The 20,617-nt window shown below is 38.5% G+C and overlaps 2 non-coding genes and 2 pseudogenes across 2 annotated transcripts; 2 read left to right on the forward strand and 2 right to left on the reverse strand.

The window, feature by feature from the left end:
- Nucleotides 1-3,695: 3,695 nt before the first annotated feature.
- LOC128316367 (homeobox protein NANOGP8-like) lies at nt 3,696-6,697 on the reverse strand (annotated as a pseudogene).
- A 625-nt stretch (nt 6,698-7,322) lies between these two features.
- Nucleotides 7,323-7,428, forward strand: TRNAL-CAA (transfer RNA leucine (anticodon CAA)). Its single transcript has 2 exons — nt 7,323-7,360; nt 7,383-7,428. It is a non-coding gene; the product is annotated as a tRNA-Leu (tRNA).
- A 266-nt stretch (nt 7,429-7,694) lies between these two features.
- Nucleotides 7,695-7,766, forward strand: TRNAE-CUC (transfer RNA glutamic acid (anticodon CUC)). The gene has a single exon. It is a non-coding gene; the product is annotated as a tRNA-Glu (tRNA).
- Nucleotides 7,767-15,770: 8,004 nt separating this feature from the next.
- Nucleotides 15,771-17,224, reverse strand: LOC106974959 (UDP-GalNAc:beta-1,3-N-acetylgalactosaminyltransferase 1-like; annotated as a pseudogene).
- Nucleotides 17,225-20,617: the final 3,393 nt, after the last annotated feature.

The raw sequence follows: 20,617 nt of genomic DNA on the forward strand, positions 1-20,617 counted from the left end.
GTTTGAAATCTTTTTTTTAAGTGTATTTATTTATTTTGAGAGAGAGAGAGAGAGAGCATGAGCAAGGAAGGCAGAAGGAGAGAGAGGATCCCAAGCAGGCTCCAACGTTGTCAGTGTGGAGCCCAAGATGGAGCTTGATCCTATGAACTGTGAGATCATGATCTGAGTCGAAATCAAGAGTCAGGAGCCTAACCAATCAAGTCACCCAGGAGCCCCTAATTCTTTGTATTTCTACGGTGTTGTCTGTTATTTCTCTCTCTCATTTGTGATTTGAGTTCTTTATCTTTATTTCTCAATAAGTCTGGCTAGATGTTTATTGATTTTATTGATTTTATTGATTTTATCAAATAACCAGCTCCTGGTTTCATTGGTCTGTTCTATTTTTTTTCTATATCATTTGTGCTATAATATTTATTATTTCCTCCATTCTGCTGGTTTTAGGTTTTGTTTGTTATCCTTTTTTTAGCTCCTTTAGGTGTAAGGTTAGGTTGTTTACTTGAGATTTTTCTTGCTTCTTGAGGTAGGCCTGTATTGTTATATACTTCTTCTTAGAACCTCTTTTGCTACATCTCAAAGGATTTGGACCTTTGTGTTTTCATTTTCATTTATTTTCATGTGCTTATTTTTTCCCTTTGATTTCCTGTTTGACTCATTCATTGTTTAGTAGCACGTTATTTAACCTCTATATATTTGTAGTCCTCCCATATTTTTTTCTTGTGATTTCTAGTTTCATAACATTGTGGTCAGAAAAGATGCATCATATGAATTTACTCTTTTTGAATTGTTGAGACTTTTTTTGTGTGATAATTTGTGATCTATTCTCTGCACTCACTTGAAAAGAATGTGTATTCTGCTCTTTTAGGATGAAATGTTCCTGTATTTATGGTGGGGGACAGGGAAGGAAAATGGCACCTGCCATCTTCCTTGTTTTCAGAGATGTCCCCTAACATACTCCAAAGTCAGTATGAACAGATCTGTCTCCTGTTGCCCCCAGGCATTGTGTGAACTACCTTTTTTATGTTGCCTTACATACAGACTGTGTCCCTTTAAGGGCAGCAACCCAGCTATCACTCAAGATCCCAGCTTGCCCAGTACTGATTCAGTGGATTTTTAAAGCTCCAGGCTCCAAGTCTCACTGGTTTTACAAACTCACATATATCAGCCCCTCTGGCTTTTAAAGCCAAATATTATGGAGATTAGTCTTCTTCATGTGAGCTTCCTGGTGCAAAGGCCTATTTCTGTGCTTACTCCATGTGTTCAACTCCCTCCTTCCTGGGAGCAGCCTCCCTCCACCTTTCTGACTTCCCTAACTTGTCACATGCAACTTCTTCTCTGTATGTGGAGGTTTTCTGTCAGTCTCTGGTTTATTGACTTGGATGTGGATGATATCTAGTTGTAAATGTGGGATGGGGTGAGCTCAGGATCCTCCTACTCTGCCATCTTCCCAAGCTCCCAATTTGTAACTCTTTATATTAAAACATATATAATCCTGCCCCAAATGTTCTTTCCCTAGAAGACTCTCTTATTTTTGAAGATTATGTACCCTGAGCAGCTGTCCTAACTTGAGTTCAAATAAAATCCTCTTCCTTTTTAAAGAAATTCTACAAGGTTTGTTTCATTTTGTGTTGAAAAACTCAACAAATCCTGTTACTGTCACCTTCAAAATGTATCCAGAATTCAATTCTCACTCTTGGCTTGCTGCCATACAGTTTAGTCAAAGGGGCTTGCAGTAGCCCCTCAACTGCTCTCTCTGCTTCACTCTTGCACTCTAAAGTCTACTCCCCATACAATAGCCAGGACATCCTTGCAAAGCAGCCAATATCTTACCACAACTTAGCTCAAAATTGTCCTCTTCACTCAGGGTCATTTCACAAGTTGGCATCAGTCCCTGTCACTCAGTTCCACCCATATTGGTTTTTTTGCTTTCCTTGCTGGTCTTTGTATTTTCTCTTCCCTCTCCCTGAAACCCTCTACCCCCACATATTTTATCTGGTCGCTCACCAACTCTCTTCAAACTTCTGCTCAAAAGGCACATCCTGAGAGAGTCCTTCCTCATCCCCTACATCTCTCTCTACCTTTCTTTCTCTGCTTTATTTTTTGTCACAGTACTTATCCCTCCCAACATATAATTTTGTTTATTCTAGGTCTTTCTCTACTGGAATGTAAGTTTCTTAAGAACAGATACTTTGTTTTCTTCTTAGATGCTTCTCCAGTCTTGCCCTCCAGGGTCTTAGGTAGAGCAGGGCTTTATCCGGGCATGGCAGTGGGAATGCAGGCAGATCAAGCATGTTGAGGAACAGGCAGCTAGCTCACTGGGGCATATGGGAGACTATCAGGTAGAACCAAGCTGGCCAAAAGTTCATGAAGGCCAAGTAGGTCACCAGATGAGTTGGATATTATCATCAGCATTACAGAAAACACCAATCCTTGTCTTCCAATGCTCATGTCCTCCCTTCAGACAGGGGTTCAATGTAATAAGAAATGATTACCAAAGTTGGAAGTAGACAACAGAGATTACTAGTGACAAAGACTTCCCTTGACTAAACTTTAGTTAGGCTCCTCTTGTCACTGGCCTGACCCCCTGAACTCAGGAAATTTTTAGTAGAAGCTTCTGTTTAACTGTCAATCTTCCTTTTTTTTTTTTAACTGTTAATCTTCCTTTAAGAAAATAAACTCTTAGGGGTGCCTGCGTGGCTCAGGTCATGATCTCATGGCTTATGAGTTTGAGCCTTGCATAGGGCTCTGTGCTGACAGCTCAGAGCCTTGAGCCTGCTTCAGATTCTGTGTTTCCTCCTTTCCTTCTCCGCTCATGCTCTCTCACTCTCTCTCAAGAATAAATAAACATTAAAAAAAATAATTAAAAAAATGGAAACTAAACTCCTAGAAGCTTCTGTCTAGCTGTTGGTTTTACCATTTGGAAACAAATTAATAGACTGCTGGAATAGAAAAACAAACATTTGAGGGAGAGCCTGGCCAGATGAATCAGAAAGTGCCAGAGGTGACCAATTGTTACTTCAGCCTCATTATAATGTTAAAATCCCTTTATGAATATGAATATGATATAAATAAAATCTCCTTATGAATATTCATCCCAAGCCCTAAAGGAGCCCTAAAGTTTCCCTTGTTTGGGGGAGATACAGCTTTGGAAATTATTCTCTGATCTCCTTATTTGTACAAATACAGATGACCTTGTGAGGCAACTCCACCTGGTGGTGGTCTGTTCTATAACTCACTGAGAAGCAGGTCCACTTTGGTTCAGTAACCCTCTTTTCAACTAAGCCTCCACCATGGGCTCCCATGTCCATCCTTGCAGAGTATAATTTTTTTGTTTTTTAAGCAAAGTGGGTATTTTGTACATTTGTACTTAAACCTATAAACCAACCAGCCAAACTGGTACTATTATCATGATACATTAAAATGCAAAATATCTTTCTACAAATACTAGAATAATGAACAAATTAAGAGTTGTAGTAAAACAGCACAAGGGGCAGAGGAAATCATTGAAGTGTATTACAGCTTAACCCTTCACTGTAACAACTGAGGTTATTAAAAATAAAACCTCTCAATCTCAGAAAATACAAATAATCCTTTATCACACAGCTCTGCATTTCTAGTTTCTATTCTTTAAAACTTTTTTTTAATGTTTATTTATTTTTGACAGAGAGAGACAGAGCATGAGCAGGGGAGGGGCAGAGAGAGAGGGAGACACAGAATCCAAGGCAGGCTCCAGGCTCCGAGCTGTTGGCACAGAGCCTGACACAGGCTTGAACTCACAGATCATAAGATCATGACCTGAGCCAAAGTCGGACACGCAACCAACTGAACCACCCAGGCATCCCAACTATTTTCTATTCTTGAGGTTAGATTCTAGAGCCTAATATACCCAAACTAGTATTATATCTAGGTATCTACAGACAGAAACATCTTTTATCATGTCTGTAGCAGCCAATGCTACTGAAATCTTTTTAATTAGAGTCCAATCATACCTCCTCAATTGGCACAATAAACATAAAGAAAAACAGAATATCAAGGCAGAGTTATAGGACTCCAAAAGACAAGTCCTAGGAAAAGTAATGCAGCCACTGCCCAAAGTGAGAATGAATAATATACTCATCGTCACACATTTTCAGGATATATATTCACAGAGTAATTTGGGAATAAATCCATTATTTCCTGGATACTAGAATGCTTAGCAGTTTGCTTTTTTACACTTTTTTTCCCCATTAGAAAGAATTTTGCTGGAAATGGATCTGGGGCTGCAGGGATTCCTCTTCACAGTTGTGGAGCCGATGGTTATTCCAGGTTCCAGGTTGTTCCTAGTTGTTCCGACTGTTCCAGGAATGGTTGCTCCAAGACTGGCTGTTCCAGGTCTGGTTTCTCCATTTTGGAAGATTTCCAAAAGTGTTCATCAGGTATCCCCAGTGATAGGAATAGAAGCCTGTATATTCTGTAGTTGCTGAGCTGTTCTGAGTCACACTGTTGCTATCCTTTGGACAGTTGTTTTTCTGCCATCTCATACATTTCATTCTCTGGTTCTGGAACCAGGTCTTAAACTGCTTATAGCTAAGTTTCAGAATGTTGGCAAGTTCTTGCATCTGCTGGAGACTTAGGTATTTCTGTCTCTGAAATCTATCATTGAGTACATATAGCTGGGTCTGAGAGAACACTGTTTTGATCTTCTGTTTCTTGCCCTGGACCGTATCTTCCTTCTTCATTGTCCTCTCCTCTATGGAAGCAGGTAGTAGTTTTAGTCTGGGACTGGTGAAAGAATTGGGGTTGTCCTGAATAAGCAGATCCATGGAGGAAGGAAGATGAGAGATAGTCTCCATGTGAGGTGTCTCAACAGATGACATTTGCAAGGATGAATTAATTTTCTTCAGGTCCATAAATCTCAGGCGTTGGAGAAGAGTCCCTAGAATTGGTGCTTTGGGACAAGATGGGCATTGGGGCTGAGCTGGATCCACACTCCTGTTGCAAGGCCATTGTAATGCAAAAGGTAGCTGCCTGGTAGTCCAGACTGGGTGGGGAACAGGAAAACTGGAGCCACAGAAACTTAGTTTGTCCACAGCTTAAGATTCTAATTTTAATAATCTTGTTAGGTCAGTTTATCAAGAATCCCGCACCCTGGTATCTGATCACCCTCCATATCTAATCAAGTTCCTCATCCCCCCATCCTCCAGGTGATATCTCATGATTGGCCTGCCTTCAGCAGACATCCTGTTAGGTCAGTATAGTAAGAACCTCTGTACTCTTGTCTCTTCTCAATCATTTTCCATCCACTGACTCTCATTCTACTCCTTGACTCAAATCCTTGCTTGTCCTTGCTGTATTTAGAATTGAGCCCAGTTCTATATGAAGTTTCATATCCTCTACTGTAATAGTTCCTGAATAAAATCTGTTTGACTGCTTTACTGTCCAACTGTTGTACTTTTAGATGCTAGGTGTACTCATAGTGGAGTGCTTAGCATTGGTTAGCAGACCTTTGGGGGAATAATTGATTCCATGGGCACCTTTGATTGACTTGGCTATTTTATAAATCTGCAGGTGAAAACTGATAGCAATGCAAATGGTTTCTGTCTGAGATCAAGGCCAGAGATTCCTGTTTATATCAATACAAATAAAATTTGTCAAGAGATACCTCTGATTTTTCTCTAGTAAAAAAAAAAAAAAAAAAAAAAAGAATTACCCCAAAGTAAAAATCATCTTTAAACCTCACAGTTTATTACCTATCCTTAGGATATTAACCTGCCTGCCATCTGTTAGCAGTCTTTTCTCAACATTCCTTTGGTGGACTGATTATTTTTAAAACTCTTCAAAATCTCCTTTGAATTGGTTATAACATCATTTGCAGTTCCTCATTAATGAACTGAATAAAATTTTGACACGTGTGCAGTCAGTTTTCCAGGGCAGGGCTTTTCCGTGTTTGTTTATTGCTATATTTTCAGCGGACCCTCAATAAAGTCTCAGTGAATGAATGGATGAGTGAATGGTATATAGTCTGGAGCAGAGGAGTTGGGCTTTCCCTTTGGTTGCTAAAACACACTAGCTGTCTTTGCACTGTTTTGTTAATTGCCCACCTAAATTCTTTTTCTACTAGGTCTTACTTGAACTTCCCTGTTTGTCTCTTCATTGTCCACTTTTATCAAGATTCCTGCTAAATAAGTTTAGCCAGAATCTCCCATCCTTGATATTGATTATCCTGGATATCTAATGCGGTTCCTCATCCTCTACTATCCCCAATGTGAGATCTTATCATTCTGGCCTTCCTTCAGCAAGAATCTTGTCAGGCCATTTCAGATAGAATTCCCCCCTTAACTTTGATGATATTTTCTCCTACTAATTTTCTATCCACTGATCCCCACCTGGTTCCTTAGCTATAAAATTCACTTTTCTTTGTTGTAGTCTGAATTGAGTCCCATCTCTCTCCCACCCACTGCAAGACCCCATGGCAGCAGTACCTGCACCTATCATGATAATGGCCCTTAAGGTCTTCTTGGGGTTCCTGGGTGGCTCAGTTGGTTAAGCATCTGAGTTCAGCTCAGATCATGATCCTGTAGTTGGTGAGTTGGGAGCTCTGCGTCGGGCTCTGTGCTTACAACTCAGACTGGAGACTCTTCAGATTCTGTGTCTCTCTCTGCCCCTCCCTTGTTTGCACTCTGTCTCTATCTCTCTCAAACGTAAATAAACATTAAAAAAAAAGTCTTCCTTACAGTACTTTAACAATATATATATATATTTTTTTTCTTTAATAGAATGATCTTTTTCTTTAACACTGTTTCTCCTTTATCTCTAACCATGGCTGTGCGACTTGGCGGCGGAGGAGGAGTGATCTTGAAGGATGGGTTTGGCAGGGACAATAGGGCAGAAATACCTAATAATAAAAACAACAGCATCAGCAATCACTTGCCACTTACTCTTTGGCAAGTATATTTCCACGTGCTTTCCATGTATTAACTAGCAAGAGTTTCACCAACGAAGGGCAGGGATGAGTGGCAGGTCGCCGTGGTGGGCAGCAGCCTGGCTCATGCTCTTTGCCTTTGCTACTAGTTTCCTGCCTTTGCTGAGTAGGACGCCTGCGCAATGGTCACGAACCCCTCTGGTTTTCTGGTGAGATTGCATTTGCCCCTGGTTCGACTGGTTCGATTCCCTGCCGAGGAGATGGAGGTTAGACATTCCCAGGTGCAAAACCGACCAGGCATTGTTCAGAATTCCAGGCAAGCGGCAGGCAGGAAGATTGTCTGCAGCCTGGGTGTTGGGGGGCGGGGCAGCGCCGCAGGCCCAGACAGGAAGTGGACTCTACATGGGCAACAGTCTCTCCGGGTGTCAGGATGGCCGAGTGGTCTAAGGCGCCAGACTCAAGGTGCTCACCTTCCCTGCGGGCGTTCTGGTCTCTGAATAGAGGCGTGGGTTCGAATCCCACTTCTGACACATGCGTTTTGTTTCCTTCCTTAAAGGACCCCAACACCTTCCCAGTGACTGCTGGAGGTTTCTTTTCTGAGAAAGCAGTAGTACTCTGACTCTCACATCGCCTCTGTCCTCCTCCGGTTTTCCGGATCTGCGGTGGCGGAAGCGCTGCTATTAGGCGAGGGAGAAAGTTTAATCGCTTGAAAAGTATCCAATCATACTCATGCTCCCAACTTACGTCATGCATCACATATTTAGTATAGCCCATTGCAAACGCTGCTACTAGGTGTTCCCTGGTGGTCTAGTGGTTAGGATTCGGCGCTCTCACCGCCGCGGCCCGGGTTCGATTCCCGGTCAGGGAAAGCTCCTTTTTTCTTTCCACTTCAAAACTTCGCTGTATACCAGGTGACTCTTTTGGCCAAAAGTCATTATGAGAAGTGAAAGTTACTACGGTTAATGAGCGAAGACTGTGTCTGGCATTGTTCTCCTATACTTAGAGATGCAGGTAGCAATAAATGATACTGCCATATTCCTGGGATTAAAAAGTCCCTCTAGCTGTCCAAAAGGCCTTTAGAACAGTACATGTAACATAGAGGAGCTGTTCAGGAGGCCCTTAGCTCCTCACAACAACTCAGGCAATTGTTGCTATGGAAGAAAGTCTGGTAATTCTCTCCTGTTCCAACATCTTTTAATTTTGAAAATATGGTGAATAATTAAAATAATGAGACAATAAACACCGGTGTTCTATGTAAATACATTGGTTAATATTTTGCTGCATTCTTTTTTTTTCTCTATTGCATCCCCAGCCTTCCGACCGTGTGAAAGTTGTAGACATCATTAGGCTATTCAAAGTCACACCTAAGAAAGTCAATATTAACATATCATCATATGCCAGTTCACATTCAAATTTACCCCAGTTGTCCCCAAAATATCTTTTATAGCTTCTTTTTAAAAGTTTTATTCTAGAAATTTTCATTGCCCAATTTTCTATTGTAATGCCTGTGGAAAAATATATTTTAATAATAAAAACATTTATGGGAACCTAGGTGGCTCAGTCGGTTAAGTGTCTGACTTTGGCTCAGGTCATGATCTCTCCATTAGTGGGTTTGAACCCCGTGTGGGGCTCTGTGCTGACAGCTCCAAGCCTAGAGCCTGCTTCAGGTTCTGTGTCTCCCTCTCTCTGCCCCTCCCAGCTTGTACTCTGTCTCTCTTTCAAAAATGAATAAACATTAAAAATTTTTTTAAACATTTAAATCACATTTAAAGTCTATCTTCTTAAAGTCTGTATAATATTTTGAGCCTCCATGCCTAATTTATTGTTTATATAAGTATTCATTTCTCCTTGGGCATCTGTCTAGACCTCCAGGCCAGGGTTGCACTAGGATACCTCTATTTCCCTGTTATTTAGAACCTGGCTTCCCAGATGGCCCCAAACCTTGGACGAATAATTTTACCTTTGCTTTACTGTGCTCTAGTAGTTGGTCTTCTTTTGTTTTGTTGTGTTGTGTTGTGTTGTGTTGTGTTTTGTCTTGTCTTGTTTTGTTTTTGTTTTTGCTTTTGCTTTTGTTTTTGTTTTGTAATTTAGCCCAGTATGGAACAAGGCACAGTAAATGATGGCTAGGTTAGTGGTCACATTGAAGGCAAGTTGTTTACCCTCTCTAAACATTAGTTTTCTAATGGTAAAACTGGTCAAAGGATGAAGATGAAAGAGAATGAAATTCTATCTAACCTGTGAGTTTCATTTTAAAACTTTTCCTCATCTTCAAAAGGAAATGGAAGGGATCCAAACATATCTAAGAAAAAAGGAAAAAGAAAGTGGAAAGGACATACATCTAAATGTAAATTTTATGATTTTTTAAAATAATTTTCTGTAAGTGGTAAGATTATGAAAATCCTTAATTTTCTTTGTTGTAATTTTATGCATATACTAATTTTTCTTTTTTTAAAAAAAAATTTTAATGTTTATTCATTTTTGAGAGAGAGAGAGAGAGTCGGAACGCAAGTGGGACAGAGGCAGAGAGACAGGTAGACCCAGAACCTGAAGCAGGCTTCAGGCTCTGAGCTGTTAGCATAGAACCTGACACGGGGCTTAAACCCATGAATTGTGAAACCATGACCTGAGCCGATGTCAGAGGCCCAAATGACTGAGCCACCCAGGTGCCCCAATATGCTAATTTTTGTACCAAGAGTATATAAAATTTATTAGTAGATGAACACACTTTATTTGAGAAACTGCTCACATTTTACACAGAAATCGGCTCAAAATGAGTCACAGGTTTATTTATTTATTTATTTATTTGAATCACAGACTTAAATATTACATATAAAACTATAATATAACATATTACATATAATATAATACATATAAAACTTTATAGCTGGAGAACATCCTCAGGACTTAGAGCTTAGCGAAGAGTTCTTAGAAATGACAGCAAAAGTGTAATCTCTAAAAGAAAGCATCATTTTTTTAAATGTTTATTTATTTTTGAAAGGAAGAGAGGCAGAGCATGGATGGGGAGGGGCAGAGAGAGACGGAGACCAAGAATCTGAAGCAGGCTCCAGGCTCTGCACTGTAAACACAAAGCCCTACACACGGCTCAGGCTAATGAACTGTGAGATCCTGACATGAGCTGAAGTTTGATGCTTAACCATCTGAGCCACCCAGGTTCCCCAAGAAAACATCATTAAATCAGACCTTGTCAAAATTAAAACTTCATTCTTCAGAAGACCTTGTTAACAGGATAAGATACAGACTGAAAAAATATTTGCAAACCACGTATCTTTGAATTTTTTTTTTGTATTTACCCATGTAGTTACCTTTATTTCTTTGTACATATTCAAGCGACCATAAAGTGCCCTTTCATTTCATCAAAAGGAATTTTATTAGCACTTTTGTAGGGAAGATCTACAAGCATTAAAAGTCCTCAGGATGTGTGTGTATGGAAATAAGTGTTTTTCATTTTGAAGAATAGTTTGCCAGCTATAGTATTCTTGGGTGAAAAATCTTTTTTAGGCACTTTGCATACATTATCTCACTGCACTTGACTATCATTTCTGATGAGAAATCTGCTATTATTGTAAGTGATAATCATATTAGTTGCATATATTAGTTGCTTCTCTTTTGCAGCTTTCTGTAGTCTCTGTTTTTGGCTTATCACGGTTTGATTATAATGTGTCTAACTGTGAGTGTCTGTACTTTATCCTGTTTACAGATCATTGATTTTTTCTGATGTGTAGATTCATGTCATTCACCAGTTTGGAAAGTGTTCAGCGATTAGTTTTTCTTTATTTTTTTTTTAATTTTTTTTAACGTTTATTTATTTTTGAGACAGGGAGAGACAGAGCATGAACAGGGGAGGGTCAGAGAGAGAGGGAGACACAGAATCTGAAACAGGCTCCAGGCTCTGAGCTGTCAGCACAGAGCCCGACACCGGGCTTGAACTCATGAATCGCGTGATCATGACCTGAGCCGAAGCCGGACGCTCAACCGACTGAGCCACCCAGGAGCCCCAATTTTTCAAATGTTGTTGCTATTCTTTCCTCGTTCTTGTAACCGTCTGAACTCCCATTCATTATGTTTAATATGCTTAATTGGTTGGTGTTCTGCTTTCTGAGATTATTTATTTCTCTCTTTTCTGTTTGAGAATTTATAATTGATTGTTTTCTCTTCAGTTTTACTGGTTCTTTCTTTTGCCTGCTCAAATCTGTTGATGAAACACCCTAGTAAATTTAAACTCCATAAATTCTACTTAATTTCATTTAAAAAATTTCAATACATTGATATCTATTTGATGATGCTTCATTATTTAGATTTACTTTAGTTGTGTGTCTACCTATGACTTCCTTAAGCTATTTGAGCATATGTTTTGAACTTTATTTATTTAAATTCAAGTTAGTCAATATACAGTATAACCCAGTGATTCGTCACCTACACACAACCCCTAGTGCCCATCCCAATAAGTGCTCTCCCCAATGCCCAAACCCACACAGCCCATTCCCCCACCCCCCACCCATCTCCCCTCCAGCAACCCCCAACCCTTTCTCAGTATTCAAGAGTGTCTTATGGTTTGCTCCTTCTCTGTTGTTATCTTATTTTTCCTTCCCTTCCCATATGTTCATCTGTTTTATTTCTTAAATTCCACATATGAGTGAAATCATGTGATATTTGTCTTTCTCTGGTTGACTTATTTCACTTAGTGTAATACACCCTAGTTCCATCCACATTGTTGCAAATGGCAAGATTTCATTTTCTTTAATCTCTGAGTAACATTCCATTATAGATACACGCATACACATACTACATCTTTATTCATTCATTGGTTGATGAACATTGGGCTTTTTAAATAATTTGGCTATTGTTGATAGCACTGCTATAAACACTAGGGGGCATGTGCACCCCCCCCCCCCCCAAATCAGCATTTTTGTATCCTTTGGATAAATACCTAGTAGCACAATTGCTGGCTTGGGATGAGGTTTTTTTTGGAGTGGTGGGGGTCTGGAGCCAACAACAAAGATCTTTCTTGACATATCTTTGGCGCAAAAAAAGGTGATTTTATTAAAGAACGGGGACAGGACCTATGGGCAGGAAGAGTTGCCCCAGGACCATGAGGAATGACTAGTTATATATTTGGGAGTTGGGGGAGATAAAATCCAAGGAAAATTTCCAAAGGAGCTTTTACATGCTAAAGACTCACAGGATACTGGAGGCCCAGCCATTCTCAAGATAAGGTTTTTCCTTCTAGCAAAGCATTAACGTTAAGACAGTAGGTGGTTTCTACAGAAATGTTATACTCTGCCAGCCTCAAGTATTTGTCAATGGGCTGCAGATCATAAGGAAATTTTTTATCTGCCACTTCCTTTTGCCTTTGTTTCCCACATCAGGTTGTAGGGCAGTTCTCTTTTTTTAAATTTGTTTTAGTGTTCATTTTTGAGAGACAGAGAGAGAAAACGAGTCGGGGAGAGGCAGAGAGAGAGGGAGACAAAGAATCCAAAGTAGGCTCCAGGCTCTGAGATGTCAGCACAGAGCCCCAAGCAGGGCTCAAACCCTCAAACTGTGAGATCATGATCTGAGCTGAAGTCAGATGCTCAACTGACTGAGCCACCCAGGTGCCCCTATTTTTAATTTTTTGAGGAACCTCCATACTGTTTTCCAGAGTGGCTGCACCAGTTTGCATTCCCACCAGCAGTGCAAAAGCGTTCCTCTTTCTCTGCATCCTCGCCAACATCTGTTTGTTTACTGAATTGTTAATTTTAGCCCATCTGATAGGTGTGAGGTGGTATCTCATTGTGGTTTTGGTTTGTATTTCCCTGATGATGAGTAATGTTGAGCATCTTCTCATGTGTCTCTTAGTCATCTGAATGTCTTTGGAAAAGTATCTATGTGCCCATTTCTTCACTGTATTATTTGTTTTATGGGCATTGAGTTTGATAAGTTCTTTATAAATTTTTGATAGTAACCCCTTATCAGATATGTCATTTGCAAATATCTTCTCCCTTTCCATTGGTTGCCTTTTAGTTTTGTTGATTGTTTCCATCACTGTGCAGAAGCTCTTTATCTTGATGAGTTCCCAAAAGTTCATTTTTGCTTTTGTTTCCCTTGCCTCTGAAGATATGTCTAGTAAGCAGTTTCTGTGGCCCAGGGCAAAGAGGTTGCTGCCTATTTTCTCCTGTAGGATTTTGATGGTTTCCTGTCTTACGTTAGGTCTTTCATCTATTTTGAATTATTTTTGTGTATTGTGTAAGAAAGTGGTCCATTTTCATTCTTTTCCATGTCTCTGTCCAGTCTTCCCAGCACCATCTGCTGAAGAGTCTGCCTTTTTTCCATTGGATATTTTTTCCTGCTTTGTCAAAGATTTGTTGACCATACACTTGTGGGTCCATTTATGGGTTCTCTATTCTGTTCCATTGACCTGTGTGCCTGTTTTTATGCCAGTAACATACTGTCTGATTACAGCTTTGTAATACAGGTTGAAGTCTGGAATTGTGATGCCTCCAGTTTTAGTTTTCTTTTTCAACATTACTTTGGCTATCCAGGGTCTTTTCTAGTTCTATACAAATTTTAGAATTTTTTTTTTGTTGTTGTTCTAGCACTATGAAGAATGTTGGTGTTATTTTGATAAGGATTGTATTGAATGTGGAGATTGCTTTGGGTAGTAGCGACATTCTAATAATATTTGTTCTTCTGATCCAAGAGCATGGGATGTTTTTCCATTTCTTTGTGTCTTCAATTTTTTTCTTAAGCTTTCTATAGTTTTCAGCGTCCAGATCTTTTACCTGAATGGTTATGTTCATTCCTACTTATCTTATGGTTTTTGATTCAATTGTAAATGGGATAGATTCCCTGGTTTCTCTTTCTGGTGCTTCATTATTGGTGTATAGAAATGCAACCAATTTCTGTATGTGGATTTTATATCCTGAAATTTTGCTGAATTTATGTATCAGTTCTTGCAGGTTTTTTTGGTCAAGTCTTTTGGGTTTTCCACATGGAGTATCATGTCATCTAAGAAGAGTGAATGTTTGACTTCTTTGCCAATATGTATGCCTTTTCTTTCTTTTTGTTGTCTGATTGTTGAGGCTGGGACTTGCAGTACAATGTTGAACAACAGTGGTGAGCGTGGACATCCCTGTCATGTTCCTGACCTTGGGAAAGCTCTCAGTTTTTCCCCACTGAGGATGATAGTCACTTTGGGTCTTTCAGATATGGCCTTTATAATGTTGAGGTATGTTCCTTCTCTCCCTACTTTGAAGGTTTTTATCAAGAATGGATGCTGTATTTTGTCAAATGCTTTTCTGCATCTATTGAGAGCACCATATGGTTCTTATCTCTTTTTTTTAATTGATGAGGTGGATCCCATTGATTGATTTGCAAATATTGAACCAGCTCTGCAGTCCAGGAATGTATCCCACTTGATCATGGTGAATAATTCTTTAATGTACTGATGAATTTGATTTGTTAGTATATTGTTGAGAATTATTGCATCCAAGATTTATTAAGGATATTGGCCTGTAATTCTCCTTTTTATGTGGTCTTTGTCTGTTTTTGGGATCCAAGTAATGCTGGCTTCATACCTGAGTTTGGAAGATTTCCTTCCATTTCTATTTTTTGAAACAGTTTGAGAAAAATAAGTATTAACTCTTCTTTAAATGTCTGGTAGAATTCCACTGGGAAGCCAAGTGGCCCAAGACTCTTGCTTGTTCAGAGATTTTTGATTACTGATTCAATATCTTTGCAGGTTATGGGTCTGTTCAAATTTTCAGTTTCTTCTTGTTTCAGTTTTGGTAGTTTGTATGTTTCTAGGAATTTGTTCATTTCTTCCAGATTTCCCAGTTTGTTTGCATATAATTTTCCATAGAATTCTCTTAAAATTGTTTGTATTTCTGTGGTGTTGGTTGTTATCTCTCCTCTTTCAGTTGTGATTTTATATATTTGAGTCCTTCTATTTTCTTTTTGATAAGTCTGGCTAGGGGTTTATCGATGTTGTTAGTTCTTTCAAAGGACCAGCTCTGACTCATTGATCTGTTCTACTTTTTTTTTTTTTTTGCTGTTGTTGTTTGTTTCTCTATAGTTTATTTCTTCTCTAACCTTTCCCTTTTTCTGCTAGCTTTAAGCTTTATTTGCTGTTCCTTTTCTAGCTACTTTAGGTGTAATGTCAAATTGTGTTTAAGACCTTTCTTTTTTTTCTTTCTTTTTTCCCTCTTTATTCTCAAATTGATTGTTAATGAGAACACACATGGAGCAGATTAATAATAGTATTCACAATATTGTGGTCATCAGGGTCCTTTTTTTCTTTTTTGCATTCAGAGTCCTTTCCAAAAGGAAACATGCTCCTTGGCATTCTATATTATTCTTAATTTTCAGGTGAAAAAATGAAACAGATAGAGTAACATATAAACACTGGGGATTGCAGTTTTAAAAACAAGACAAAAATTCAGATATTCTTGCTTTAATTCTTCTCTGTATTACCACAGTAAAATATTTATCAAAGTCCAAGAGATTACTGATATGCAATAATGGCCAATGACTTTACATTAATGGAGCTATGAAATAATAAATTCATCAGTGAAGTAACTGGGTAAAAGTTCAAATGGAAAAGGGTAGGAATCACTATTCTCTTTATACAGTACTGAAACAATAATAACATTCAAACACAAGGAAATACTAAGTAATATTAAATAGTAATTTATAACAGTGAAATGCTGTAACATCTTGAAGTGTCTTCTGAATGACCAAAACAGATGAAATTTTGTTCAGTGTAACTTTAGTTTTTTACACAGAACTATGTATTTTTTAAAACTGACAACCCATGTCAGATATACACAAAAAACTTAACAGACTAGAATGCTCAATAAGTAGAGATCTACATTGCTTCATTGCTATGGATTAATGAGCTTATAATTCAATGAAACCCTTTTAACAAATTCTAGTCTGCCAAATGGCATGTTCAAATAGTTTGGTCCTATTAGTTTTATTAACAAAAATCCCATATTCCTTTATAAGGTGTTTAATTCCTCTTATGATCACCTTTAAAGAGCCTGACTTGGTTTTTGTCTAGGTGAATCAAAGTGTGACCCTCCAGTCCCCAGTCTGTGGGTTCTTCATGACTCTCAGTTCAGTGCAACTCAACACAGTGACCCTCCCATGAGTTTTTCATTGGATATTTTACAGCAATTTTAATACTTTCCACAGAGTATCCTGTCTTTCTCTAGGCTTTTGTCAAATTAATAATGGCATGTGGTGTTCCTTAGCATAACCTGCCAAAATGTGATAATTTCCTTGGAAGAAAAGCCATGAGCTGCAATCACACATCTGAGTTGACAAACATCCAAATGGATCCTATATAAAAAGAAAATGTTTGTGTCTTCTGGAATACGGATGACCATGCTTAATAAATTCAAACAGATCCCAACATAAACATCTTCAAACTTGATGGTGTTATGTGACTCATCATTTGATAGATTCTTGACACCGAATATCTGGACATTATGGAACCCAATCCAGTGCAGTAGGGAAGAAACACCTAGAAGGGATACTTTTGGTACGAAATATGGGCTTTTTGGTAAAATTCTCTATAGGAATAGTTATCGATTAGAGGAAAACCTGTGAAAAACTTCTCTGAATGGTTTACATTTAAAAGATACTTCACCAAGTTGCCAGTATTGATGAAAACATCAGTGTCTGTCTTCATGATGTATTTGGAATTGGGGCAAAACTCAGTTACCCACCTGTATCTAAAAAAATCTTGTCGTATTATGTCACCTTAAAGAATGTGCTCATCCTCCAAGGACAATGCTAACACTTTGTCTTCCTTTTCGGCCAGCTGGCCTAGTAAGAAAAAGGTAAGAACCTCATATCCCCACCAAGATTCTTTTTTCATCACAAGTAACTAATGGCCTGTCTGGCTTTCACATCTGAAGGGTGTGAAGTCACCAGAATGATAAGAAGTGGGTTTTGAGTAGAGTAGTTTGAATGCTTTCGAAGTGTGAAGAAAAAGTCTTGTCTGTAAATTGGCTCATATTCATAGAAGTACATCCAATTAACACGTTCTATCACATTGTAGGGGGGCAGGCTGAAGTACCACATCACAAGGAAACTCAGGAGGGACAGCAGCAGGAGGCTCCATTTGAGGGATCTCAGTGACATCCTACTCGGAAGAGTGGTCAAGAGAGCCAGGGCCATCCACAGCAGCTCAGAAGCATACGAGCCTCAGGTTCAGCAACATGTCCAAATAAACCAGGGGTCTTTCTCAGCTGTGTGATCAGATATGAATTCTATCAAATCTTGCACAGCCAGCTCCTGGAAAAACCTCCTTCTTGATTTATTTATTCTTATCTGGTGAAGATTTGATGAAAGATCTTCAATTTCACCAACTAAACAGTTACTAGTATGTAGTAGTCAAAAATAATACTTGAAATTTCTACTAAAAGAGATTCTCAACTTGGCTTAAAATTCTGCCATTATACTGCTTATAAGAGGCATGCCCACAGAATTCCAGATGAGACTAAAGCACTAGCTTTTTTAGTTTTTCTTCTGATTTCCATATTCCATGCTTTAATTAAAACATTTGCTGTGAACCCCCGAGTGCAGCGCTAACCCTGCTCCAACACAGGTGGGTGGCTGATGTTGCCCTGCTAGCACACACAGCCTCCCGCCATATTTAAGACCTTTCTTGCTTGACATAAGCCTGACCTGCAATATACTTTCCTCTTTGCTGCGTCCCAAAGGGCTTGGACTATTATGTTTTCATATTCATTGGCTTCCATTTATTTTTTCAATTTTTTCTCTAAATTCCTGGTTAACCACTCATTCTTTAATAGATGTTCTCTAATCTCCATGTATTTGAGGGCTTTCCAAACTTTTTCTTGTGGTTGACTTCAATTACATAGCTTTGTGATCTGAAAATATGCATGTACTATCTTAATCTTTTTGTACCTCTTGAGGGCTGATTTATGACTCAGTATATGATCTATTCTGGACAATGTTCCATGTGCACTTGAGAAGAATGTGCAATCTGCTGCTTTAGGATGAAATGTTCTGAATATATCTGTTAAGTCTGTCTGGTCCAGTATGTCTTTCAAAGCTATTGTTTCTTTGTTGATATTCTGCTTAGATAATGTGTCCATTGTTGCAAGTGAATATTAAAGTCTCCTACTATAATGGTATTATTATCAATGAATTTCTTCATGTTTGTGAATAATTGATTCATAAAATTGGGTGCTCAAGTTGGGGGTATAAATATTTACAATTGTCAGATCTCCTTGATTGGTAGACCCATTGATTATGATATAATGCTCTTCTTTATCTTGTTACAGTCTTTGTTTTATAATCTAATTTGTAGATATAAACATGGTTGTTCTGGTTTTCTTTTGACATCCATTAGAATTATAGACAGTTCTCTATCCTCTCACCTTCAATCTGCAGGTGTCTTTAGGTCCAAAATGAATCTTTTGTAGGCAGCATATAGATGGATATTGTTTTTTTTTTTTAATCCATTTTGATACCCTGTGTCTTTTGATTGGTACATTTAGTCCATTTACATTCAGAGAGATTACTGAAAGATGTGAATTTAGTGCCATTGTGTTACCCATAGAATTGGTGTTTTGGTGATGTTCTCTGTCTAGTACCTTGTAGTCTTTGTTACTTTGGTATTCTTCTTTTTTTCTTTTCTCCATTCAGATAGTCCCCCTTAAAATTTCTTGTGGGGCTAGTTTAGTGGTCACAAAGTCCTTTAGTTTTTGTTTGTCTGTGAAACTTTTTATCTCTTTTTCTATTCTGAATGACAGCTTTGCTGGATAAAGAATTGTTGGCTGCATAGTTTTTCCAGTCAACACATTGAATATTTCTTGCCACTCTCTTCTGGCCTCCAAGTTTCAGTGGACAGGTCTGCTACCTACCTTATGTGTCTTCCCTTGTACATTAAGGACCTTTTTTACTTAGGTACTTTCAGAATTCTCTATTTTTATATTTTGTAAGTTTCACTATAATATGCCATTCTGTTTACCTGCTTTTGTTGTTTTTGATGGGAGTTCTCTGTGCCTTGTGGACTTGAATGCCTGTTTTCTTTCCCAGATAAGGGAAGTTCTCAGGTATAATTTGTTCAAATAAACCTTCTGTCCCCTTATCCTGCTCTTCTTTTTCTGGGAATCCTATGACATGGATATTGTTTTGTTTTATGAAATCACTAAATTCTCCATGTCTCTCCTCATGATTTAATACTTTCTGTCTTTTTTCAGCTTCATTATTTTCCATAATTTTATCTTCTATATCGCTTATTTTTTCTTCTGTTTCTTCAGTCCTCGTTATTATATTCCGTTGATTTTGCATCTCTGTTATAGCATTTTTTATTTCAGCCTGACTAGTTTTTAGGTCTTTGATATCTGCATCAAGGGTTTCTCTTGTGTCTCCTATGTTTTCTTCAAGTCAGCTTGTAGTCTTATGACTGTTTTTCTAAAATCTTGTTCAGGTATATTGCTTATAAATGTTTTGAACAAGTCCCTGGCTGTGATTTCTTCTTGACCTTTCTTTTCGGGAAATTTTTTTCATCTTGTCATTTTGGCTACATTTCTGTCTTTTGTGTGTTTTAAAAGTTTGTTATGTTTCCTGAACATGAGAGAAATACTATATTAAAAAGGGATCATACACTATCCAGGGCCTAGCGCTTCAGGAAGTGTTTCTAGTGTATGCTGTGTGAACTCTGTTGTTGCATTTTGGCTGCTCTTTCCCATTGGTCAGTCTTCTGTAATACTCTTTTTTTCTTGCAGTGGGGAGTGTTTGGACCTTTAACTAAGTGTGCTTGATTTGCTTGTTAAAATAAGCCTGGGAAAAAAACCCAAAACCTTGATTCAAAAAAAAGAAAAAGAAAAAAAAGGAAAGGAAAGGCAAAAACAGCAATAACAAAAACTAACATAGAATCAAAAAACTTTAAAGCTAACTCCAGAGGAAAAAGAAAGAAAGAAATAGAAAAAAAAAAAGAAGAAAAAAAGAAAAAAGGAAAAGAATAAAGAAGCCTGATCCAAAAAAAAAAAAGAGAGAAAAAGAAATGAAAAAAAATAAAACACACGAGAAACTATGAGCCTGATTCCAAAAGAATGAAAGAAGAAATAAATAAAAAAAGAAAGGCAAGCCTGGTCTTATTTCTACCAGAACTGCAGGTGTCATTTGGAAGCACCTGATTTCCAGTGCACTTGGTGCTAGTGGGGTGCTGGCTGTGCATTTCTTCTGGAGGAGGCCCACTATATTGGCTCAGAGTCAGTCTTGTCCTATAAAATAAGCAGTTCCAGGTATAGGAGGTAGGGTTTGGTGTTAGAGGTTCTGCTTCCACTGGGGGCCATTGTGTTGCTTTCTGAAGTCCCACCATTTTGGTATTGGGAGTAAATGGTGCCACTTCATTTCTCATCCCAGTACAGAGGATCTCATACCCCCCACTATTCAGGCAGCCTTCAAGAATAGTGAGGGAAATTAGCTCACCCTGTGCCACAATTCTTCTGTGTTGTTTCTGTGGAGTGTGGCTGGGATTCATAACTTGGAGTTTTAATGGACCTGGCACCACATGGACCCGCCCACCTTCTGTGGAGTAGATACACTGTGTCTCATATCCTTTGTCCTAGAAAAACATTCCCATGCCCACACAGTGTGCAAAATCTATGGTGTAGCAGAGTGAAAAGCAGCAAAGGTTATATTCTCTCTGGGTGCACCTCTGTCCCCTGTTAATGAAAG

The sequence above is a fragment of the Acinonyx jubatus genome, chromosome A1, assembly GCF_027475565.1.
Source record: "Acinonyx jubatus isolate Ajub_Pintada_27869175 chromosome A1, VMU_Ajub_asm_v1.0, whole genome shotgun sequence".
NCBI classification, from domain to species: domain Eukaryota; kingdom Metazoa; phylum Chordata; class Mammalia; order Carnivora; family Felidae; genus Acinonyx; species Acinonyx jubatus.